This window comes from Bombina bombina, chromosome 1 (assembly GCF_027579735.1).
Source record: "Bombina bombina isolate aBomBom1 chromosome 1, aBomBom1.pri, whole genome shotgun sequence".
Taxonomy (NCBI): domain Eukaryota; kingdom Metazoa; phylum Chordata; class Amphibia; order Anura; family Bombinatoridae; genus Bombina; species Bombina bombina.
Genome location: NC_069499.1, coordinates 595,926,232 through 595,953,202, shown reverse-complemented (window position 1 = coordinate 595,953,202; position 26,971 = coordinate 595,926,232).

Here is a 26,971-nt window from a genome sequence, read left to right as displayed (position 1 = left end):
CACATACATGCCTTTTGTCATTGCCTCACACATGTGCATTGCTATTTATTCAACAAACAATATAGAAACAATGAACACATTTACATCATACAAGTACATTGGAAGGTTGTTTAACATTGGATTCTCTCTCTGAATGAAAGAGAAATTATGGCTTTAGTGTCCCTTTAACCCCTTAATGACCGAGGACGTGCAGGGTACGTCCTCAGAAAAAAGGCAGTTAAAGCCTGAGGACGTACCCTGCACGTCCTCGGTGTGGAAAGCAGCTGGAAGCGATCCTGCTCGCTTCCAGCTGCTTTCCGGTTATTGCAGTGATGCCTCGATATGGAGGCATCCTGCAATAACCTTAGATGGCCATCCGATGCAGAGAGAGCCACTCTGTCGATGGCCGGTATCGTTGGTGGGTGGGAGCCGGTGTGGGAGGTGGGTGGCGGCCATCGATGGCCCTGGTCATGTGGAGGGGGGCGGGATCGTGGGCCTGGAAGCCCGGGCGCGCGCGCGTGCACGAGGGGGCGCGCGCGGGCGCGCGCAGGGGCAAAGACCGGGTGGGGACCGCTGCACTACAGAAAAAAATGTGTCCCAAAATAAAAGTGGGACCAGTAATTTTTTTTAAAAAAACCTTAGGCGTTATTTAGGTGGTGGGGGTTGGTCCGTGGGGGGGGGGGGGGAAGCTACACTACAGAAAAAATAAAAAAATAAATAAAAAAAATAAACATTTGATTGTGCAAACTGGGTACTGGCAGACAGCTGCCAGTACCCAAGATGGCCCCCAATAAGGCAGAGGGGGAGGCTTAGAGAGCTGTTTTGGGGGGGATCAGGGAGGTTGGGGGCTAAGGGGGGATCCTAAACACAGCATATGTAAATATGCTTTTTTTTTTTTTCTTTAAAAAAAAAAAATAATCTTTTATTTTAGTACTGGCAGACTTTCTGCCAGTACTTAAGATGGCGGGGACAATAGTGGGGTGGGGGAGGGAAGGGAGCTGTTTGGGAGGGATCAGGGGGTGGGATGTGTCAGGTGGGAGGCTGAACTCTACACTAAAGCTAAAATTAACCCTGCAAGCTCCCTACACACTACCTAATTAACCCCTTCACTGCTAGCCATAATACACGTGTGATGCGCAGCAGCATTTAGCGACTTTCTAATTACCAAAAAGCAACGCCAAAGTCATATATGTCTGCTATTTCTGAACAAAGGGCATCCCAGAGAAGCATTTACAACCATTTGTGCCATAATTGCACAAGCTGTTTGTAAATAATTTCAGTGAGAAACCTAAAATTGTGAAAAAATTAACGTTTTTTTTAATTTGATCGCATTTGGCGGTGAAATGGTGGCATTAAATATACCAAAATGGGCCTAGATCAATACTTGGGGTTGTCTACTACACTACACTAAAGCTAAAATTAACCCTAGAAGCTCCCTACATGCTCACTAATTAACCCCTTCACTGCTGGGCATAATACACGTATTTTGCGCAGGGGCATTTAGCAGCCTTCTAATTACCAAAAAGCAAAGCCAAAGCCATATATGTCTGCTATTTCTGAACAAAGGGGATCCCAGAGAAGCATTTACAACCATTTATGCTATAATTGCATAAGTTGTTTGTAAATAATTTCAGTGAGAAACCTAAAGTTTGTGAAAATATTTGTGAAAAAGTGAACAATTTTTTTTATTTGATCGCATTTGGCGGTGAAATGGTGGCATGAAATATACCAAAATGGGCCTAGATCAATACTTTGGGATGTCTTCTAAAAAAAAATATATACATGTCAATGGATATTCAGGGATTCCTGAAAGATATTAGTGTTCCAATGTAACTAGCGCTGATTTTGAAAAAAAGTGGTTTGGAAATAGCACAGTGCTACTTGTATTTATGGCCCTATAACTTGCAAAAAAAGCAAAGAACATGTAAACATTGGGTATTTCTAAACTCAGGACAAAATTTAGAAACTATTTAGCATGGGTGTTTTTTGGTGGTTGTAGATGTGTAACAGATTTTGGGGGTCAAAGTTAGAAAAAATGTGTTTTTTTCCATTTTTTCCTCATATTTTATAATGTTTTTTATAGTAAATTATAAGATATGATGAAAATTATGGTATCTTTTGAAAGTCAATTTAATGGCGAGAAAAACGGTATATAATATGTGTGGGTACAGTAAATGAGGAAGAGGAAAATTACAGCTAAACACAAACACTGCAAAAATGTAAAAATAGCCTTGGTCCCAAACGGACAGAAAATGGAAAAGTGCTGCGGTCATTAAGGGGTTAACTTCACGATTTACTCATAATATACCATTAGGAATTCCGTATAATTATAAGATATCATTAGTAAATATTATAGTTGTCGCTATTTCGGAAGGAAAAACAATGCTATACTGCTTTATATAGAGGAACATATGTGAGAGAGAATCACAATACATACATATATGTGCATAACATGCATCACACAGCAGCAAAACACACATTTATCATTTTAATCATCACACAATAAGAATGTTGCAAACTACAACAACAGAACAAAGATTTGCAAACTAGACAGGAATGTATCTAATATGATGACATCATTCTAAGTTTCAAACATACAGATTCCAGCATTAGGACTGTACCGCCCCTTCATCAGTTTCTCACTCAATATTACAATATTATACAGGGAGTGCAGAATTATTAGGCAAATGAGTATTTTGACCACATCATCCTCTTTATGCATGTTGTCTTACTCCAAGCTGTATAGGCTCGAAAGCCTACTACCAATTAAGCATATTAGGTGATGTGCATCTCTGTAATGAGAAGGGGTGTGGTCTAATGACATCAACACCCTATATCAGGTGTGCATAATTATTAGGCAACTTCCTTTCCTTTGGCAAAATGGGTCAAAAGAAGGACTTGACAGGCTCAGAAAAGTAAAAAATAGTGAGATATCTTGCAGAGGGATGCAGCACTCTTAAAATTGCAAAGCTTCTGAAGCGTGATCATCGAACAATCAAGCGTTTCATTCAAAATAGTCAACAGGGTCGCAAGAAGCGTGTGGAAAAACCAAGGCGCAAAATAACTGCCCATGAACTGAGAAAAGTCAAGCGTGCAGCTGCCAAGATGCCACTTGCCACCAGTTTGGCCATATTTCAGAGCTGCAACATCACTGGAGTGCCCAAAAGCACAAGGTGTGCAATACTCAGAGACATGGCCAAGGTAAGAAAGGCTGAAAGACGACCACCACTGAACAAGACACACAAGCTGAAACGTCAAGACTGGGCCAAGAAATATCTCAAGACTGATTTTTCTAAGGTTTTATGGACTGATGAAATGAGAGTGAGTCTTGATGGGCCAGATGGATGGGCCCGTGGCTGGATTGGTAAAGGGCAGAGAGCTCCAGTCCGACTCAGACGCCAGCAAGGTGGAGGTGGAGTACTGGTTTGGGCTGGTATCATCAAAGATGAGCTTGTGGGACCTTTTCGGGTTGAGGATGGAGTCAAGCTCAACTCCCAGTCCTACTGCCAGTTTCTGGAAGACACCTTCTTTAAGCAGTGGTACAGGAAGAAGTCTGCATCCTTCAAGAAAAACATGATTTTCATGCAGGACAATGCTCCATCACACGCGTCCAAGTACTCCACAGCGTGGCTGGCAAGAAAGGGTATAAAAGAAGAAAATCTAATGACATGGCCTCCTTGTTCACCTGATCTGAACCCCATTGAGAACCTGTGGTCCATCATCAAATGTGAGATTTACAAGGAGGGTGTCAGCCGCTCTGGAATCAATCCGGGATGTAACCCAACTGCTAGCGTGAATTGAAAGCACACGCTAGCACACTGAGAAATATCCAGGACGTGACCCACTCAGGAAGCAGATTAGAAGATAACAAAAATGAATATTGTTCCAGAATGCAGGAAAGCCACAAAGGATAAAACGTCCCTTTAAGTAGTACAAAGAACGAAAAGGAAATGCTCTTACTTGAAGCTTCTGAAAAAGGTCCTCTTTAGCAGACTTGTAAAACAAAGGAAAAGTTCTCTTTTGCAGCTTGTAAAAGTATAATGTCCCTTTAAGCAGGTTTATAACAAACAGAAAGGCAAAGTTCTCTTTTGCAGCTTGTAAAAGTAAATGTCCCTTTTAAGCAGGTGTATAACAAACAGAAAGGCAAAGTTCTCTTTTGCAGCTTGTAAAAGTAAAATGTCCCTTTAAGCAGGTCTTGTTTATCAAAGAATAGGTTTAAAGGTAAAGGCAAAAGCAAGGTCAGGCAGGCAGAAGTCGGCATCCAAATATCAGCAAAAGGTATAGGCAAAAGACAGGGTCAGGCAAGCAGAAGTCGGCATCCAAGTATCAGCAAAAGGGTAATAGCTACAGGCAAGGTCAGGCAGGCAGAAGTCAATGTCCAAATATCAGCAAGTAGGTATTAGGCAAGAGGCTTGGTCAGGCAGGCAGAAGTCGGTACACAGAAGAACAAAACTGATATGGTACTCACAATCCAGGGAAACAAACAAACGGGCCCAGATTCAGATCTCCCGCCGAGATTTAAAGGGCAGGAGCGTAACCGTCATCAGAGGGTGTGAGAGGAAGCGTCATGTTGCTAAGCAACATGACGTCAGAGACACAGAGAAGTTCCGGGAGCCGCGGCGACACGGCGATGAACGGAAGCGTTCATGACAGCACCCCCTCCTCAAGGACCCCTCCGGGGGACAGGACCAGGTCTATCAGGATGAGTCTTGTGGAAGGTCTTGACCAATATAGGAGCATTTACTTGATGAGCAGGTTCCCAAGAACGTTCCGTGACTGGATAACCCTTCCAATGAATGAGATAATACAATTTCTTGCCCCGCAATTTGGAATCTAGAATATGGCTGATCTCAAACTCAGGATGTCCATGCACCAATAACGGTGGAGGTTTAGAAAAAGGCTTAGAATACCTGTTAATCATCACAGGTTTTAAAAGAGAAACATGGAATACCGGATGGACTTTGAGAGACTTGGGTAAAGCTACCCGATAAGCAGTGGAACATACCTGACCCAGTATTCGGAAAGGACCCACATATCGTGGTCCCAATTTGTTAGAAGGTTGTTTCAGGCGAAGAAATCGAGAGGAAATCCAAACTTTATCACCAGGGCGATATTTGGGAGCCTTCTTCCGTCGAAGATCCGAAAAGAACTTGTAACGTCTAGAAGTTACAGAAAGAATACGATGTATCTTCTGCCAATGTCGAGTTAATCTTCGGGCTGTAAGATCAGAAGCAGGATTCACTGTGGAGGAAGTATGCAAAGGGAATGTCCTAGGCTGATATCCGTAAGCTGCATGAAAAGGAGAAGTCTGAAGGGAGGAATTGTACCGGGCATTATGGGCCAATTCAGCCAAAGGAAGGTAAGAAGTCCAGTTAGAATGATAATGATCCACATAATGTCTAAGATATGTTTCAAGACACTGGTTTACTCTTTCAGTCTGACCATTCGATTGTGGGTGGTGAGAAGTAGAGAGAGATATAGTAGTACCAAAATGTTTACAAAGTGACCTCCAAAATCGAGAAACGAATTGTACCCCTCTATCTGAAACAATATCTAGAGGAAATCCATGGATTCTTACAATATGTAGAATAAAAAGTTCAGAGAGTCTTTTGGCAGATGGTAATCCTGGCAAGGGTACAAAATGAGCCGTCTTAGTGAACCTGTCGACCACCACCCAGATAGTATTGTTCCCAGTGGACAAGGGAAGATCGGTAATAAAGTCCATGGATACATGAGTCCAAGGCTGGTGGGGTATAGGCAATGGTTGGAGTAATCCTGAAGGAAGTTGGCGTGGAGTTTTGTTCATGGCACATTGTGTGCATACTGAGACGTAATCCTTCACATCTTGAGAGAGTGTAGGCCACCAGACATGTTGTTTGAGGTTTCGAGTGGTGATACTGATGCCAGGATGTCCAGAAAGGGGACTATCATGAGCCCAAAATAAAATCTTGGAACGAAGGCGTTCAGGAACAAAGAGTAAACCATCGGGAGGTTTACAGGACAAAGGAAGATGCTCTTGAGCGGACTGTAATTCTTGTAACCAAGAAGTTGTTAACTGGGCAATGACTTCATGAGGTTGGAGAATGGTACCAGACTCAGGAACTGGGGTATCTTGAAATTGTCTGGAAAGTGCGTCTGCTTTAATATTTTTTGAACCAGGTATGTAAGACAAATTATAGTGAAACCGAGAGAAGAATAATGACCAGCGTGCTTGCCTGGAATTTAGTCGTTTGGCTGTTTGGAGATACAGAAGGTTCTTATGATCAGTAAGTATAGTAAATGGCAAAGAAGTACCTTCCAGCCAATGTCTCCATTCATCCAATGCCATCTTGATGGCAAGCAACTCTTTATTCCCTACGTCATAGTTAAATTCGGAAGGAGTGAATTTTTTAGAGAAAAAAGCAACAGGATGAATCCTTCCAGTCTCTGGTATTCGTTGAGACAGAACAGCTCCAGCGGCAACAGAGGAAGCATCCACCTCCAGAATAAATTGAAACTCAGGATTTGGATGACGAAGGATAGGAGCTGAGGAAAAAGCTTCTTTGAGAGATACAAAAGCTTCTATAGCCTCAGACGGCCATACTTTACAGTTTTGTCCTTTTCTTGTGAGAGAAGTAAGAGGAGAAGTAATAGTAGCAAAATTCTTGATGAACTTTCTGTAATAATTGGCGAAGCCTAGGAAACGTTGTAAAGCCTTCAAAGAATCAGGTCTAGGCCAATCCAAAATGGCAGAAAGTTTAGTAGGGTCCATTTCGAATCCAGATGCCGATATTACATAACCCAGAAAGGGTATGGATTTTTGATGGAAAGAACATTTCTCCAGTTTAGCAAACAGATGGAATTCTCTTAGACGTTGAAGTACTTTCTTGACGTGGTGCACATGATCTTGGTGGTTCTGAGAAAAAATTAAGATGTCGTCCAGGTATATGATAACAAAAATATTCAAAAAATCACGAAAGATCTCATTTACAAAATGCTGGAAAACCGCCGGAGCATTGCATAGCCCGAAGGGCATGACCAAATATTCATAATGCCCAAATCGAGTGTTAAAGGCAGTCTTCCACTCATCTCCTTTGCGTATACGGATCAAGTTGTATGCACCACGTAGGTCGAGTTTGGTGAAAATGGTGGCTCCCTGAAGATAAGTAAAAAGTTCAGGAATAAGGGGCAGAGGATAACTGTTCTTGATGGTAATCTGATTCAATCCACGATAATCAATACAGGGTCTTAATCCGCCATCCTTTTTTCCCACAAAAAAGAAACCGGCCCCTACAGGGGAAGAGGAGGGTCGAATAAATCCTCTAGCCAGATTGTCTTTTATATATTCTTCCAGAGCCATGTTTTCTGGTTTAGAAAGTGGATATGTCTTGCCTCGAGGATAGGCAGCCCCAGGAAGGAGGTCAATGGGACAATCAAAAGGGCGATGAGGAGGAAGACGTTCAGCTTCTTTTTTGGAGAAGACATCCACAAAGTCATGGTAATGCATAGGTAAGGATTCCGGAGTTTCAACTGTGAGAGCAATAGTGAGTGGTAACTTAGTAATCTTTTGAAGACATTTAGTCTGGCATGTAGATCCCCAGGAAGTGAGTTCACCGAAAGTCCAAGAAAAAATGGGATTGTGAATCTGGAGCCAGGGTAATCCCAAGATAATGGGAAATTGCGGAGTGGAAATGACATCGAAACAAATTGTCTCAGAATGAAGTATTCCTACGGTGAGGATTAAGGGTTGAGTAGAAAACTGAATGTATCCAGAACCCAAAGGATCTCCACTGACCGTAGAGACTGAAATGGAATACTCCTTCTTTAGTAAGGGTATAGAATGAGTAGAAACAAATGTAGAGTCAATGAACACACCTCCAGCACCAGAATCAATTAGAGCTTGGGTATAGATCTTCTTATGTCCAATTAGAAGAGTTACTGGAACAAAGAGTTTCTTGTATAGGGAATGACCACTATTTTGGCTTAACTCAGTTCCCTGGACTAGAGTTAAGCCCTGGCTTTTACTGGCCTAGTAGGACAATCCCTTAATAAATGTCCTTTAAGGCCACAGTACAGACATAAGCCAAGAGTCCGTCTTCTCAAGCGTTCAGTCTCAGTTAATTTTATACTTCCTACTTCCATGGGTTCAGCCTGATCAGTAGTAGGAGAGGCTGGAGTGACTGGATTAGAAAAACGAGGAGCTAAACGAAAAGGAGTTCGAGTGGAAGTCCTCTGTGTTCTATCCTTTTCTTGTTGGCGTTCACGAAACCTGGCGTCGAGACTGATACAGAGATTTATTAAGGCTTCTAAGGACTCTGGAAGTTCACGATACACCAATTCATCCTTGAGACGCTCAGAAAGTCCTTTACGGAAAGCGGCTCTGAGTGCTCCCTGATTCCAAGTGGTTTCAGAGGCAAGGGTGCGGAACTCAATTGCATATTGAGAGACTGGTTGATTTCCTTGACGTAAATCCAGGAGAGTAGCTTCAGCAGCGGATGACCTTCCAGGTTTATCGAATACGTTTGAGAATGTAGATAGAAATGTATCAACATCCAACAGTATAGGATCATTCTTTTCTAGCAAAGGTGACACCCAAGCCAAGGCTTTTCCTTTCATTAAGGAAATAAGAAACGTGATTCTAGAAGAGGCAGTAGCAAAGAGAGTAGGGCTATTTCGGAAATGAAGACGGCATTGATTCAAAAAGCCTCTACATTCTTCAGGATTCCCATCATATTTATCCGGAAGAGGAATCCTGGGACTTAGTTGTACCTGAGACTGATTGTTAGGAATCGGAGGAGGTAATGCCTCAATCGGATTTGGATTGGGATTAGGATTGGGAGGTGCGATAGCAACCAAATTTTGTAATAGAGCAGTAATTTGATCAAGTTTAGTGTCCAGAGACTGCAAGTGAGTGGCATGAGAACCCAAGAGCTGTCCCTGGTGAGCCACGGCCATAGATAATTCAGTGGGGTCCATTTTTATGGCCCGTTTGTAATGTCAGCCGCTCTGGAATCAATCCGGGATGTAACCCAACTGCTAGCGTGAATTGAAAGCACACGCTAGCACACTGAGAAATATCCAGGACGTGACCCACTCAGGAAGCAGATTAGAAGATAACAAAAATGAATATTGTTCCAGAATGCAGGAAAGCCACAAAGGATAAAACGTCCCTTTAAGTAGTACAAAGAACGAAAAGGAAATGCTCTTACTTGAAGCTTCTGAAAAAGGTCCTCTTTAGCAGACTTGTAAAACAAAGGAAAAGTTCTCTTTTGCAGCTTGTAAAAGTATAATGTCCCTTTAAGCAGGTTTATAACAAACAGAAAGGCAAAGTTCTCTTTTGCAGCTTGTAAAAGTAAATGTCCCTTTTAAGCAGGTGTATAACAAACAGAAAGGCAAAGTTCTCTTTTGCAGCTTGTAAAAGTAAAATGTCCCTTTAAGCAGGTCTTGTTTATCAAAGAATAGGTTTAAAGGTAAAGGCAAAAGCAAGGTCAGGCAGGCAGAAGTCGGCATCCAAATATCAGCAAAAGGTATAGGCAAAAGACAGGGTCAGGCAAGCAGAAGTCGGCATCCAAGTATCAGCAAAAGGGTAATAGCTACAGGCAAGGTCAGGCAGGCAGAAGTCAATGTCCAAATATCAGCAAGTAGGTATTAGGCAAGAGGCTTGGTCAGGCAGGCAGAAGTCGGTACACAGAAGAACAAAACTGATATGGTACTCACAATCCAGGGAAACAAACAAACGGGCCCAGATTCAGATCTCCCGCCGAGATTTAAAGGGCAGGAGCGTAACCGTCATCAGAGGGTGTGAGAGGAAGCGTCATGTTGCTAAGCAACATGACGTCAGAGACACAGAGAAGTTCCGGGAGCCGCGGCGACACGGCGATGAACGGAAGCGTTCATGACAGAGGGAAAACAGTACACCTCTCTGAACAGTGTCTGGGAGGCTGTGGTTGCTGCTGCACGCAATGTTGATGGTGAACAGATCAAAACACTGACAGAATCCATGGATGGCAGGCTTTTGAGTGTCGTTGCAAAGAAAGGTGGCTATATTGGTCACTGATTTGTTTTTGTTTTGTTTTTGAATGTCAGAAATGTATATTTTTGAATGTTGAGATGTTATATTGGTTTCACTGGTAAAAATAAATAATTGAAATGGGTATATATTTGTTTTTTGTTAAGTTGCCTAATAATTATGCACAGTAATAGTCACCTGCACACACAGATATCCCCCTAAAATAGCTATAACTAAAAACAAACTAAAAACTACTTCCAAAACTATTCAGCTTTGATATTAATGAGTTTTTTGGGTTCATTGAGAACATGGTTGTTGTTCAATAATAAAATTAATCCTCAAAAATACAACTTGCCTAATAATTCTGTACTCCCTGTATATACGTAGATGAGAGGTTGGAAGATCTTCATTATTATTGTGATTTCAATGGGACACGGAAAATATTGAAATCTCGCAAATCACTTATATATATAATATTACAGATGTCAGCCGTTACTTTATCGTTTTGCAACAATATTGCAGCAACATTGATCAAACAGATTCTATGCCATGTCTATGCACACATTGTACACAAATATGCACTTTCAATCAAGTTTGCGTGGACTTGTGTTTTATAATATAAGATCGCGTTTACTAAGTATTTGTTACGCATATGAACAAACATTATGAAGATGCACTATATATGTTAGATTTTACACTTTAACACTTTCACATTATTTTTTATTGGGGGAAAATAAAGTTTCATCAAACAAAAAAAAAACACCCACTTTGAAAGCATTTGCGCCACTCAGATACAATTAAGTGTATACAATCAGCAATCATTACGAACACGCTACCATTGGACATTTTGCACTATAAATAACCCAAACACCATAGCCAAAGCGTCCCTTGTCGGCATTGTATTAAATCGCTTTTGTGTGCTTGCATACCTTGTTACTCCTTGTGTGTTTGCTCTGCTGTTTGGCTTTGTGCTGCTTGGCTTTGAAATATGGATAACCCCCAGTTAGCTTGTTTAGGTGCTGTTGGACAAGATTTTTACAACAGACGGGCTCTGTGTTTTCAAGAGAGGCGTGGGGAACGTCTGATTAGGGGTGAAGCATGAGCGAATTCGAGGTTTTCGACAAGTATAGGCTCAATCAACAGCAGCTCATGAGCCTTTACAATGTACTTAAACCTTACCTGGAGCCACGGAAATGTATGCGGACTGCAATCCCTGGCATGTCCAAGATGCTTTGCTGCATACATGTTCTGGCGTCTGGAAGCTTTCAATCCAGAGAGGGTACATTTCTGGGTTGTCCCAGGGTACCTTCTCTGTGGTTTTTGACAAGTTTCTGAATGCCATTATATGAATTAGTAGGCTTTCCTCAAAATGAGGACGATTGGAGGTGACTCAAGAGGGAATTCTATACAATAGCTGAAATGCCTAATGTTTTCGGAGCAATAGATTGCACCCATATTGCTCTGCGGGCTCCAGCAGAAGAGGGCCCTTACCGAAATCGCAAACAGTTTCATAGTTTGAACTTGCAGTTCATTTGTGATGCACGGATGAGGATTATGCAGGTGTGTGTGAATTTTGGGGGGCCAGTCATGATGCCCATATCCTAAGGCAGTCGTCATTCTGGCGGCAGTTTGAGGACAGACAGTTTTCCCATGGGTGGCTCGTTGGTGAGTGCTTGTGCACAGCATGGTTAGGAAGTTAGACAATTGCCACTGTAATGTTCACTAACAGTTGTTTGTGTAATGTGCAGATATAGGATGCACTTTAACCATTTATTTGTCTTTCAGCAAATGTCTAGTTTTAGCTTCAAACAGATATCTAGCAGGTCATAGCTTAAATGTGCAGATATAGGATACGATTTAACTATTTTTTGTCTCTTTCAGCAAATGTCTAGTTTTAGCGAAAAATAGATATGTAGCAGGTTATAGCTTAAATGTGCAGATATAGGATGTGCTTTAACCATTTATTTGTCTCTTTCAGCAAATGTTTAGTTTTAGCTCCAAACAGATATGTAGCAGGTCATAGCTTAAATGTGCAGATATAGGATGCGATTTAACCATTTATTTGTCTCTTTAGGCAAATGTCTAGTTTTAGCTCCAAACAGATACTGTATGTAGCAGGTCATAGCAGAAATGTGCAGGTATAGTATGCGCTTTAACAAATTTTTGTCTCTTTCAGCAAATGCCTAGTTTTAGCGAAAAACAGATATGTAGCAGGTCATAGCTTAAATGTGCAGATATTGTATGCACTTTAACAATTTTTTGTCTCTTTCAGCAAATGTCTAGTTTTAGCGAAAAACAGATTGTAGCAGGTCATACCTTTAATGTGCAGATACAGGATGCAATTTAACCATTTATTTGTCTTTTTCAGCAAATGTCTAGTTTTAGTGAAAAATAGATATGTAGCAGGTCATAGCTTAAATGTGCAGATATAGGCCTCTAGTTATCAAGCCGTCAACCGCAAATACGCTGGAATTCCGTAGCGTATTCGTGGCAAGGCTGATTCGCTGTAGTTATCAAGCCCTACAGCCCGGCAAAAGTACAATCTAGTGACGTAGCCTACGATCCGCTGGACTCAGTCCAACACAGATCGATGGTTACATCACTCCAGATGTTCCGAACGCAAGTTCGGCACAATCTGACTACTTTGCTAGCTATCAAAGAACTAGCAGGTACGCTTGCCACTATTCCGGGTCAGCGTACCTGGTTTTCAATCCGCTGCCCTGGAGGCGGCGGATCCCATAGGAATTAATGGGAGTCTGACAGCAGCGAGAGCTCATGTTTCCTGCTGCCCGATATCCCATTGATTCCTATGGGAAGTGTCTGCACCTAACACCCTAACATGTACCCCGAGTCTAAACACCCCTAATCTGCCCCCCCTACACCGCTGTCGCCTACTTTATACTTATTAAACCCTAAACCGCCGCTCCTGGACCCCTCCACAACTATAATAAATATATGAACGCCTAAACTGCCGCTCCCGGACCCCGCCACCACCTACATTATACCTATTAACCCCTAATCTGCCGCCCCCTATACCGCCGCCACCTACATAAAGTTATTAACCCCTATCCTGCCGATCCCGGACCCCGCCGCAAATAAATTAATTGTTTAACCCCTAAACTGCCGCACCCGGAGCCCTCCGCCACCTACATTACATTTATTAACCCCTATCCTTCCCCCCCTACACCGCTGCCACTTACCTTGATTAACCCTTAATCCACCCCCCCTACATCGCCGCCAGTATATTAAATGAATTAACGCCTAAACCTAAGTCTAACCCTAACACCCCCCTAACTTAAATATTATTTAAATTAATCTAAATAAATATTCCTATAATTAAATAAATTAATCCTATTTAAAACTAAATAATTACCTATAAAATAAACCCTAAGATAGCTAGAATATAATTAATAATTACATTGTAGTTATTTTAGGGTTTAATTTTATTTTACAGGCAACTTTGTAATTATTTTAACTAGGTACAATAGTTATTAAATAGTTATTAAATATTTAATAGCTACCTAGCTAAAATAACTACAAAAGTACCTGTAAAATAAATCCTAACCTAAGTTACAATTACACCTAACACTACACTGTCATTAAATAAATTAAATGAATTAACTACAATTACCTAACATTAAATAAAATTAACTTAAAATAACTAAAGTACAAAAATAAACCTCTAAATTACAGAAAATAAAAAATAAACTACAAGAATTTTAAACTAATTACACCTAATCTAAGCCCCCTAATAAAATAAAAAAGCCCCCCAAAATAATAAAATTCCCTACCCTAAATAAATTACAAATAGCCCTTAAAAGGGCATTTTGCGGGGCATTGTCCCAAAGTAATCAGCTCTTTTACCAGCCCTTAAAAGAGCTTTTTGCGGGGCATTGCCCCAAAGTAATCAGCTCTTTTACCTGTAAAAAAAGAAATACAATACCCCTCCAACATTACAACCCACCACCCACACACCCCTACTCTAAAACCCACCCAATCCCCCCTTAAAAAAACCTAACACTACCCCCTTGAAGATCACCCTACCTTGAGACATCTTCACCCATCTGGGCACAAGCGGTCATCTGATCCGTCCAGAAGTCTTCATCGAATCTGGGCAGAAGAGGTACTCCAAGATGCAGAAGTCTTCATCCCAGCTGCATCTTCTATCTTCAATCACCCGGAGCGGAGCAATCTTGAATCCAGCCGACGCTGAGCCATCCTCTTCCATCGACGTCCTAACACCAAATGTAGGTTCCTTTAAAAGACATCATCCAAGATGGCGTCCCTTGAATTTCGATTGGCTGATAGGATTCTATCAGCCAATCGGAATTAAGGTAGGAAAAATTTGATTGGCTGATGCAATATCAGTCAATCAGAATTAAGATAGGAAAAATCCGATTGGCTGTTCCAATCAGCCAATAGAATGTGAGCTCAATCCGATTGGCTGATTGGATCAGCCAATCGTATTGAACTTCAATCCGATTGGCTGATTGCATCAGCCAATCGGATTTTTCCTAACTTAATTCCAATTGGCTGATAGAATCCTATCAGCCAATCGGTATTCAAGGGACGCCATCTTGGATTACGTCATTTAAAGGAACCTTCATTCGGTGTTAGGAAGTCGATGGAAGAGGATGGCTCCGCGTCGGCTGGATTCAAGATTGCTCCGATTGGCTGATCCAATCAGCCAATCAGATTGAGCTCACATTCTATTGGCTGTTCCGATCAGCCAATAGAATGCAAGCTCAATCTGATTGGCTGATTGGATCAGCCAATCGGATTGAACTTGAATCTGATTGGCTGATTCCATCAGCCAATCAGAATTTTCCTACCTTAATTCCGATTGGCTGATAGAATCCAATCAGCCAATCGGAATTCGAGGGCCGCCATCTTGGATGACGTCCCTTAAAGGAACCGTCATTCGTCGGGAAGACGTCGGTGAAGATGGATGTTCCGTGTCAGCGGGATGAACATGGATCCGGAAGAAAGAAGATTGAAGATGCTGCTTGATAGAAGACTTCAGCCGGATCATGGACCTCTTCAGCTCCCGCTTGGATGAAGACTTCAGTCGGATCATGGACCTCTTCAGCCACCCGCTTGGGCTTGGATGAAGACTTCGGAGGCTCCTCAGGACCGATCGATGAACCCGGTGTGGTGAAGACAAGGTAGAGAGATCTTCAGGGGCTTAGTGTTAGGTTTATTTAAGGGGGGTTTGGGTTAGATTAGGGGTATGTGGGTGGTGGGTTGTAATGTTGGGGGGGGGGTATTGTATGGTTTTTTTTTTACAGGTAAAAGAGCTGAATTCTTTGGGGCATGCCCCGCAAAAGGCCCTTTTCAGGGCTGGTAAGGTAAAAGAGCTTTTCTATTTTAATTTTAGAATAGGGTAGGTCATTTTTTTATTTTGGGGGTCTTTGTTATTTTATTAGGGGGCTTAGAGTAGGTGTAATTAGTTTAAAATTGTTGTAATATTTTTCTAATGTTTGTAAATATTTTTTTATTTTTTGTAACTTAGTTCTTTTTTATTTTTTGTACTTTAGTTAGTGTATTTATTTGTATTTATTTGTAGGTATTGTATTTAATTAATTTATTGATAGTGTAGTGTTAGGTTTAATTGTAGATACTTGTAGGTATTTTATTTAATTTATTTATTGATAGTGTAGTGTTAGGTTTAATTGTAACTTAGGTTAGGATTTATTTTACAGGTAATTTTGTAATTATTTTAACTAGGTAACTATTAAATAGTTATTAACTATTTAATAGCTATTGTACCTGGTTAAAATAAATACAAAGTTGCCTGTAAAATAAATATTAATCCTAAAATAGCTACAATATAATTATAATTTATATTGTAGAAATATTAGGGTTTATTTTAAAGGTAAGTATTTAGCTTTAAATAGGATTAATTTATTTAATAAGAGTTAATTTATTTTGTTAGATTTAAATTACATTTAACTTAGGGGGGTGTTAGTGTTAGGGTTAGACTTAGCTTTAGGGGTTAATACATTTATTAGAGTAGCGGTGAGGTCCGGTCGGCAGATTAGGGGTTAATAATTGTAGGTAGCTGGCGGCGACGTTGTGGGGGGTAGATTAGGGGTTAATAAATATAATATAGGGGTCGGTGGTGTTAGGGGCAGCAGATTAGGGGTACATAGGTATAATGTAGGTTGCGGCGGTGTACGGAGCGGCAGATTAGAGGTTAAAAAAAATATGCAGGTGTCAGCGATAGCGGGGGCGGCAGATTAGGGGTTAATAAGTGTAAGGTTAGGGGTGTTTAGACTCGGGGTACATGTTAGGGTGTTAGGTGCAGACATAGGAAGTGTTTCCTCATAGGAAACAATGGGGCTGCGTTAGGAGCTGAACGCTGCTTTTTTGCAGGTGTTTGTTTTTTTTTCAGTGCCAAAATGCCCCATTGTTTTTTATGGGGGAATTGTGCACAAGCACGTTTTTGAAGCTGGCCGCGTCCGTAAGCACCGCTGGTATTGAGAGTTGCAGTGGCGGTAAATTATGCTCTTCGCTCCTTTTTTGGAGCCTAGCGCAGCCATTCTGTGAACTCTAAATACCAGCGGTATTTAAAAGGTGCGGGAGAAAAAAAGACAGCGTTAGCTACGCGGGTCGTTACCGACAAAACTCTAAATCTAGGCGTTAGGGTTTATTTTATAGGTAAGGATTTAGTTTTAAATAGGAATTATTTATTTAATTATAGGAATATTTATTTAGATTAATTGACATAATATTTAAGTTAGGGGGGTGTTAGGGTTAGGGTTAGACTTAGGTTTAGGGGTTAATTCATTTAATATAGTGGCGGCGGTGTAGGGGGGGTAGATTAGGGGTTAATCAATGTAATGTAGGTGGCGGCGGTGTAGGGGGGGCAGGATAGGGGTTAATAAATGTAATGTAGGTGGCGGCGGGCTCCAGGTGTGGCAGTTTAGGGGTTAAACAATTAATTTATTTGCGGCGGGGTGTGGGATCGGCAGGATAGGGGTTAATAACTTTATGAAGGTGGCGGTGGTATAGGGGGCAGCAGATTAGGGGTTAATAGGTATAATGTAGGCGGCGGCAGGGTCCAGGAGCGGCGGTTTATGGGTTCATATATTTATTATAGTGGCGCCGGGTCCGGGAGCGGCGGTTTAGGGGTTAATATATTTATTATAGTTGCGAAGGGGTCCAGGAGCGGCGGTTTAGGGGTTAATAACTTTATTCAGTTGCTGGGGGCTCCGTGAGCTGTGGTTTAGGGGGTAAAACAGTATATTAAAGTGTGGGTGCTTAGTGACAGGCTAGCAAGAAATCTGTGAAGAAGCCGATGAGCAGCGAGATCAATGACTGTCAGTTAACAACAATCCTCTACTCATCGCTCCGTACTTGGTGCACAGCTTCTTGACAGCTTTCTTGATAACTTTGGCAAACGTATTCAGGTCTGCGGCGGCGATGTTAGGCGAGCTTAGGCGAGCATATTGGGCCGGCGAATACCGGTAAATACGGAGCTTATCATAACTAGAGGCCATAGGATGCAATTTAACCATTTATTTGTCTCTTTCAGCAAATGTCTAGTTTTAGAAACAAGCAGATATGTAGCAGGCCATAGCTTAAATTTGCATATATAGGATGTGATTTAACAATTTATTTGTCTCTTTCTGCAAATGTCTAGTTTTAGCTCCAAACAGATATGCAGCATGTCATAGCTTAAATTTAAATGCAGATATAGGCCTCTATTTATCATGGTCTGTCGGACCTCGCTGAATATGGCGAGCAATACACTCGCAGTATTCACAAGAGCTGCTGGTGCAACGCCTCCCCCTGCAGACCCGCGGCCAATGGGCTGCCAGCAGGGGGTGTCAATCAACCCGATCGTACTCGATTGGGTTGATTTCCGGCGATGTCTGTCCGCCTGTTCAGAGCAGGCAGACAGGTTATGGAGCAGCGGTCTTTGTGACCACTGCTTCATAACTGCTGTTTCTGGTGAGCCTGCAGGCTCGCCAGAAACACGGGGCATCAAGCTGCATTCGGAGCTTGATAAATATGCCCCATAGGATGCAATTTAACCATTTATTTGTCTCTTTCAGCGGATGTTTGTGCTCCTCAAAATGTGGTTAAGATGGCTAGACAGTTCTGGAGGAGCTCTCCAATACAGCCCTAGTAAGTTTGCGAAGATCGTTATAGCCTGCAGCGTCCTTCATAACATAGCTCAGCAGGCTGGGATGCTACAGGCTGTCCAGGCCCCCCCGAGACCTCCTCCAAGATGAGGAGGACGACCCAGTTCTAGAGGGGCCATTCCGAGAGGAGGGGGTCAATGGCAGAGCCAACATCATCAACCGCCACTTCAGACAGTAAATAATATACGTTATATAGGAGCATTGCGAATATGTGAGACTTTTAGTAAAATGAAAGTATAATTGTGCGAACATGTTAGGATTGTTCAAGAAATAATTATAGCAAAATCTAAAATAAATGTTTTTATCATAGGTAATATATACATCATATGATTCTGGCATTGGCCCCTGTAATGACTTTGTCACCTGATTTTTAAATACAACATCAGATGGTAAGTATACACAATGTATGGACCGAGACTGGGGGGGGGGGGATTTTGCCCAAAGATCAATCATATGGCATACAATTAGTTTACATGTAGTATTCAGTTTAGACATTATTAGATTTTAGATATTCTGAAAGGGATAAATGCCACATATAGCAGATAAAGAGATACGCTGAAGCTCATTAGAATTGACTAAGTCATACATCAGAGTTTAAGTATGGACAATGTATGTGACTCTGCTTCACAATTTATTGTTATAACATAACACAAAAGAGGCTACATACACTTAGTTAGCTATGGATATAAATATTTTAGGAAATAGTGTGAGTGGGAGGGATGTAGAACTATGTACCATTTTATTAGAGATTTGATCTACACTTTATTTTCCATTAGGGAGATTGACTTCATCTATAGACTGAAAGTGAAGAATACCAGACTGAAAGTGAAGAATACCTATGTGATCATGTCTGTGGCCTTGTCTTTCAACTGTGCTAACTTTGAAAACCATACAAAGACATGTTCACATGGTAAGTGTACACAATTGTCTGGAACAAAACTGGGGGGAAGCAGGATACATCCTTTGGGAAACACTTATGTTTCCTCATTTCTTTTAGATGGTATTTCACAATCCTCTATTTGGAAAGTGATGAATGTGACACATAATGAAGTAAAACTGATATTTTGAATAGAATCAACTTTTAAAGATCATACATCCAGGTTAGTTTGCACAATGCATGCTATTGGTAAGAATTATAGGAGGAATAATGTGAAAATAGTTCATAATATATTAAGTGTGTCTAACAATTTTCACGGTGCTAACGAGCCTTTTTTTTTTACCGCTCCCTTTAAACAACGCTGGTATTACGAGTTTTCTTTAACCCGGTGTTAGCCTCAGAAAAGTGAGCGTTGAGCAAAATTTAGCTCCACATCTCACCTCGATACCAGCGTTGCTTACGGTAGCGGTAAGCAGTCAAAACAATGGGGCTGAGATGTGTGAAAAAAAACCTAACACCTGCAAAAAAGCAGCGTTCAGCTCTTAACGCAGCCCCATTGTTTCCTATGGAAAAATAAAAGTTATGTCTGCACCTAACACCCTAACATGAACCCCGAGTCTAAACATCCCTAATCTTACACTTATTAACCCCTAATCTGCCGCCCCCGACATCGCCGACACCTGCATTATGCTATTAACCCCTAATCTGCCGCTCCGGACTCCGCCGCCACCTAATTATATGTATAAACCCCTAATCTGCTGCCCCCAACATCGCAAACACCTACATTATATTTATGAACCCCTAATCTGCTGCCCCTAACATCGCCGAACCCTACATTATATTTATTAACAAGATGAGGAAAAAGGAAGGCTGAGTCCAAGTGTCAGTAAAAAGGTTTATTGCAGAGTAGGCTTTCTGGATGCATGGTAAGCTCCAATCTTACGCGTTTCATCAGAGATATTTATTAACCCCTAATCTCCCCCCCCCAACATTGCCGCAACTATATTAAATTTATTAACCCCTAATCTGCCGCCACTATAATAACGTTATTAACCCCTAAACCTAAGTCTAACCCTAACCCCCCCTAACTTAAATATCATTTAAATTAAACTAAATTATATTAACATAATTAAATAAATTCATCCTATTTAAAACTAAATACAGGTAGCCCTCAGTTTACGCCGGGGTTAGGTTCCAGAAGGAATGGTTGTAAATCGAAACCGTTGTAAATTGAAACCCAGTTTATAATGTAAGTTAATGGGAAGTGAGGGAGATAGGTTCCAGGTTCCTCTCAAAATTGTCATAAGTAGCACCTAATACATTATTTTTAAAGCTTTGAAATGAAGACTTTAAATGCTAAACAGCATTATAAACCTAATAAAATAATCACACAACACAGAATATATAATTAAACTAAGTTAAATGAACAAAAATTTTTGCTAAACAGCATTATAAACCTAATAAAATAATCACAGAACACAGACTTCACTTGCATTTTTCTGCAAACAGTTCTTTCTATGCATTCCAATCTGGACTGATTTATAGACAGGAAGATCTTGTTCCTTTGAAATCTGCTTGATAGCTCAGGTCTGGTTAAACTGATTAATTTCAGCTTGCTTGGCTTTGCTGCAACACAAGCGGACAGCTACTGTCCACCTACTGGCTATTTTAATAAATGCACTGCTTCTCAATGCTTTTCAATAGCAGTCACATGACTGGAAAAAAAGGTTGTTATTCTGAAACGGTGTAAATTGAACCGTTGTAAAACGAGGGCCACCTGTACTTACCTATAAGATAAACCTTATGATAGCTACAATATAACTAATAGTTACATTGTAGCTAGCTTAGGATTTATATTTATTTTACAGGCAACTTTGTATTTATTTTAACTAGGTACAATAGTTATTAAATAGTTATTAACTATTTAATAACTACCTAGCTAAAATAAGTACAAAATTACCTGTAAAATAAATCCTAACCTAAGTTACAATTACACCTAACACTACACTATCATTAAATTAATTCACTAAACTACCTACAATTAATTACAATTAAATTCAATAAACTAAATTACAAAAAAAACAAACACTAAATTACAGGGAAAAAAAAAGAATTACAAGAATTTTAAACTAATTACACCTAATCTTATCCCCTAATAAAATAAAAAGCCCCCCGAAATAATAAAATTTCCCTACCCTATACTAAATTACAAATAGCCCTTAAAAGGGCCTTTTGCGGGGCATTGCCCCAAAGTAATCAGCTCTTTTACCTGTAAAAAAAAGAATACAATAACCCCCCCAGCATTACAACTCACCACCCACACACCCCTACTCTAAAACCCACCCAATCCCCCCTTAAAAAAACCCTAACACTAACCCCCTGAAAATCACCATACCTTGAGCCGTCTTCACCCAGCCGGGCACAAGTGGTCCTCCAGAGGGTCCGAAGTCTTCATCCGATCGGGGCAGAAGAGGTCCTCCAGACGGCAGAAGGATTCATCCAGGCGGCATCTTGTATCTTCATCCTTCCGGAGTGGAGCGGGTCCATCTTCAATCCAGCCGACACAGAGCCATCCTCTTCAAACCAAGTCCTAAAGAAGAATGAAGGTTACTTTAAATAACGTCATCCAAGATGGCATCCCTTGAAATCTGATTGGCTGATAGAATCCTATCAGCCAATCGGAATTAAGGTAGGAAAAATTCTATTGGTTGGTGTAATCAGCCAATAGGATTGACCTCACATTCTATTGGCTGATTGGAACAACCAATAGAATGCGAGGTCAATCCGATTGGCTGATTACATCAGCCAAAAGGATTTTTCCTACCTTAATGACAATTGGCTGATAGGATCAGAATTCAAGGTACGCCATCTTGGATGACATCATTTAAAGGAACCTTCATTCTTCGTTAGGACTTCATTTGAAGAGGATGGCTCCGTGTCGGCTGGATTGAAGATGGACCCGCTCCGCTCCGGAAGGATGAAGATACAAGATACCACCTGGATGAAGCCTTCTGCCGTCTGGAGGACCTCTTCTGCCCCAATCGGATGAAGACTTCGGACCCTCTGGAGGACCACTTGTGCCCAGCTGGGTGAAGAAGGGTCAAGGTAGGGTGATCTTTAGGGAGTTAGTGTTAGGTTTTTTTAAGGGGGATTGGGTGGGTTTTAAAGTAGGGGTGTGTGGGTGGTGGGCTGTAATGTTGGGGGGTTATTGTATTCTTTTTTTTTACAGGTAAAAGAGCTAATTACTTTGGGGCGATGCCCCACAAAAGGCCCTTTTAAGGGCTATTTGTAATTTAGTATAGGGTAGGGAAATGTTATTATTTTGGGGGGCTTTTTTTATTTTATTAGGGGGATTAGATTAGGTGTAATCAGTTTAAAATTCTTGTAATTCTTTTTTTTCCTGTAATTTAGTGTTTTTTTTTCATAATTTAGTTTATTTCATTTAATTGTAATTAAGTGTAGATAGTTTAGTGAATTAGTTTAATGATAGTGTAGTGTTAGGTGTAATTGTAACTTAGGTTAGGATTTATTTTACAGGTAATTTTGTACTTATTTTAGCTAGGTAGTTATTAAATAGTTAATAACTATTTAATAACTATTGTACCTAGTTAAAATAAATACAAAGTTGCCTGTAAAATAGAAATAAATACTAAGCTAGCTGCTATGTAACTATTAGTTATATTGTAGCTAGCTTAGGGTTTATTTTATCGGTAAGTATTTAGTTTTAAATAGGATTAATGTATTTAATTATGTTAACCCCTTAATGACCACAGCACTTTTCCATTTTCTGTCCGTTTGGGACCAAGGCTATTTTTACATTTCTGTGGTGTTTGTGTTTAGCTGTAATTTTCCCCTTACTCATTTACTGTACCCACACATATTATATACCGTTTTTCTCGCCATTAAATGGACTTTCAAAATATACCATTATTTTCATCATATCTTATAATTTACTATAAAAAAAATTATAAAATATGAGGAAAAAATGGAAAAAAACACACTTTTTCTAACTTTGACCCCCAAAATCTGTTACACATCTACAACCACCCAAAAAAACATATGCTAAATAGTTTCTAAATTTTGTCATGAGTTTAGAAATACCCAATGTTTACATGTTCTTTGCTTTTTTTGCAAGTTATAGGGCCATAAATACAAGTAGCACTTTGCTATTTCCAAACCACTTTTTTTCAAAATTAGCGATAGTTACATTGGGACACTAATATCTTTCAGGAATCCCTGAATATCTATTGACATGTATATATTTTTTTTTAGAAGACATCCCAAAGTATTGATCTAGGCCCATTTTGGTATATTTCATGCCACCATTTCACCGCCAAATGCGATCAAATAAAAAAAATTGTTCCCTTTTTCACAATTTTTTTCACAAACTTTAGGTTTCTCACTGAAATTATTTACAAACAACTTATGCAATTATAGCATAAATGGTTGTAAATGCTTCTCTGGGATCCCCTTTGTTCATAAATAGCAGACATATATGGCTTTGGTTTTGCTTTTTACTAATTAGAAGGCTGCTAAATGCGACTGCGCACCACACGTGTATTATGCCCAGCAGTGAAGGGGTTAATAAGGGAGCATGTAGGGAGCTTCTAGGGTTAATTTTAGCTTCAGTGTAGTGTAGTAGACAACCCCAAGTATTGATCTAGGCCCATTTTGGTATATTTCATGCCACCATTTCACCGCCAAATGCAATCAAATAAAAAAAAACGCTAAATTTTTCACAATTTTAGGTTTCTCACTGAAATTATTTACAAACAGCTTGTGCAATTATGGCACAAATGGTTGTAAATGCTTCTCTGGGATCCCCTTTGTTCAGAAATAGCAGACATATATGACTTTGGCGTTGTTTTTTGGTAATTAGAAGGCCGCTAAGTGCTGCTGCGCATCACACGTGTATTATGGCTAGCAGTGAAGGGGTTAATTAGGTAGTTTGTAGGGAGCTTGCAGGGTTAATTTTAGCTTTAGTGTAGAGATCAGCCTCCCACCTGACACATCAGACCCCCTGATCCCTCCCAAACAGCTCCCTTCACTCCCCCACACCACAATTGTCCCCGCCATCTTAAGTACTGGCAGAAAGTCTGCCAGTACTAAAATAAAAGTTTTTTTTAAAAAAAATAATAATAAATTTTTAGCATATTTACATATGCTACTTTGTAGGATCCCCCCTTAGCCCCCAACCTCCCTGATCCCCCCCAAAACAGCTCTCTAGCCCCCCCTCTGACTTATTGGGGGCCATCTTGGGTACTGGCAGCTGTCTGCCAGTACCCAGTTTGCAAGATAAATAGTTTATTTTTTATTTTTATGTTGTTTTTCTGTAGTGTAGCTTCCCCCCCCCCACAGACCAATCCCCCACCCCCTAACTAATGAATTTTAATTTCAATAGTTAGTACTTTTAAAACTTTTGAGTACATAATTTTTCTGTAGTGTAGCGGCTCCCACCCGCTCCCTCCCCGTGCACGCGCCCGCCCCCGCCCTCCCGTGCACGCGCGCGCGTCCGTGCGCGCCCCCGATCACCCCCGCCCCCGATCCCGCCCCCCTCCACCTCATCAGGGCCATTGATGGCCGCCACCCGCCTCCCGAACCGGCTCCCACCCACCAACGGATCTTGCCGGTGATGTCCGGTGCAGAGAGGGCCACAGAGTGGCTCTCTCTGCACCGGATTGCTAAAAAATGTTATTGCAGGATGCCTCGATATCGAGGCATCACTGCAATAACCGGAAAGCAACTGGAAGCGAGCAGGATCGCTTCCAGCTGCTTTCCAGACCAAGGACGTACGCCACACGTCCTCGGTCATTAACTGTATTTTTTTTGAGGACGTGTGGCGTACGTCCTTGGTCCTTAAGGGGTTAAACTAATTTAGTTTAATTTAAATTATATTTAAGTTAAGGGGTGTTAGGGTTAGGGTTAGACTTAGGTTTAGGGGTTAATAACTTTATTATAGTAGCGGCGACGTTGGGGTCGGAAGATTAGGGGTTAATAATTGTAGGTAGGTGTCGGCAACATTGGGGGGGCAGATTAGGGATTAATAAAATTTAACAAGTGTTTGCGAGGCGGGAGTGTGGTGGTTTAGGGGTTAATACATTTATTAAAGTGGCGGCGATGTCCAGTCGGCAGATTAGGGGTTAATAATTGTAGGTAGGTGTCGGTGACGTTGGGGGCGGCAGATTAGGGGTTAATAAATATAATGTAGGTGACGGCAATGTTAGGGGCAGCAGATTAGGGGTTCATAGGTATAATGTAGGTGGCGGCGATGTCCGGTCGGCAGATTAGGGGTTAAAAAATGTATTATAGTGTTTGCGATGTGGGGGGCCTCGGTTTAGGGGTTAATAGGTAGTTTATGGGTGTTAGTGTACTTTGTAGCACTTTAGTTAAGAACTTTATGTTCTGGCGTTAGCCCATAAAACTCTTAAATACAGACTTTTAAATGCGGTAGGAGTGTGGACAGGAGAGGGTCTAACGCTCACTTCTTCCAAGACTCGTAATACCGGCATTAAGCAAATTCCATTAAAAAGATAGGATACGCAATTGATGTAAGGGGATTTGCTGTAGCCTTGAGTCGCGGAAGAAAAGTGAGCGTTACACTTGTACCTGTCAGACTCGTAATACCAGTGGGCATTAAAAAGCAGCGTTGGGACCTCTCAACTTTTTAAGGCTAACGCTAAACTCGTGATCTAGCCGTATGACATTTATTAAATATATATTCCCCATACTTTGTGCTAGAGAGGACTCATATTGGGATCAATCATACAGATAAAGGGATATATTTTATAGGTGACTTTTACGTATATTAGTTTTTGAAGTGACAGGAAATATTACATTCAATTATGTCCCTGATACAATATGAATAATTATGCATTTTAGCACAAAATAGGATATTAAGCATTATTTTGTCTAATTTTAAATGTTAATATGTAAGTCAACTCTTGATTAGACAATTTAATGTGAATAATACATATAGATATCCAGTCTGAACCTGGCTTTAATATCATAACAAACAATACATTTTAGAGCATAGACAGAAGATGACTTTTCAATTTGTCAGGGTATCTGAATGTTATTAAATAATGTATATATACATACATATATTATTTAATATATATGGCTGTCTACACCAAATTATTAATTTATTTTTAAGACATTAGATGCCTGGCTGACCACAATTCATTCCTCCCCCACTCAATATGCAAAATTACAATGCATCAAGGTGAGAACAAAGGGAAGACATTTGATCTAGTTAAGTTCAGGCAGTCATTTCAAATAAAGACAAATTATTTCAAAAAGATGGTCATCTATATGGTTGTGTATTGCAAATCTTAGATCAGACAGTTACCTCAAAGTAAATATTAGCATGATGGAGCCTCAGAAGTGTCTGCCCATATATGGGCTTCCTGCCCAAGATGGATAATGAAGTCACAGGCCCCTATGGGGAATAGACGGTCTGTCTGTGGGAATGATTGAATATACAAACATGCTCAAAGAATTGTAGTTTTTATCATCTACATGATAAATTATCCCTGCTGAGATCTAAATACACATAGGACATCTGAACTCATTTTTGAATCACAATTTGTTTAAATCTCAAACATTAAATATATGCCTTAGACTGTATTAAATGTCTATAATGCAATTCAGATTGTAGAGAATTGAATGGCAATTGTAATAGTCCCACTTTAAAATATGTAACATATTTATATTGTTTTTCTGCCTTCCAGACATCTAAAGGACAAATTGGGATACATATACTGACATATTATTTGGAGGCACACTGCTTAAGATATTAGTAATATTTATCACATTGATATGATATATTGGTAGTAAATAGAAATTATTAAAAAGAAAAAAAAATATTTATTATTATTAATTTTTTTGTTGTTGTGATTAAATATTTCAAAATTAAAATCAATATCTTGAAATATTATTAAAAAAGATTTTTTTTAAAAATTGATAAATTGATTTTTC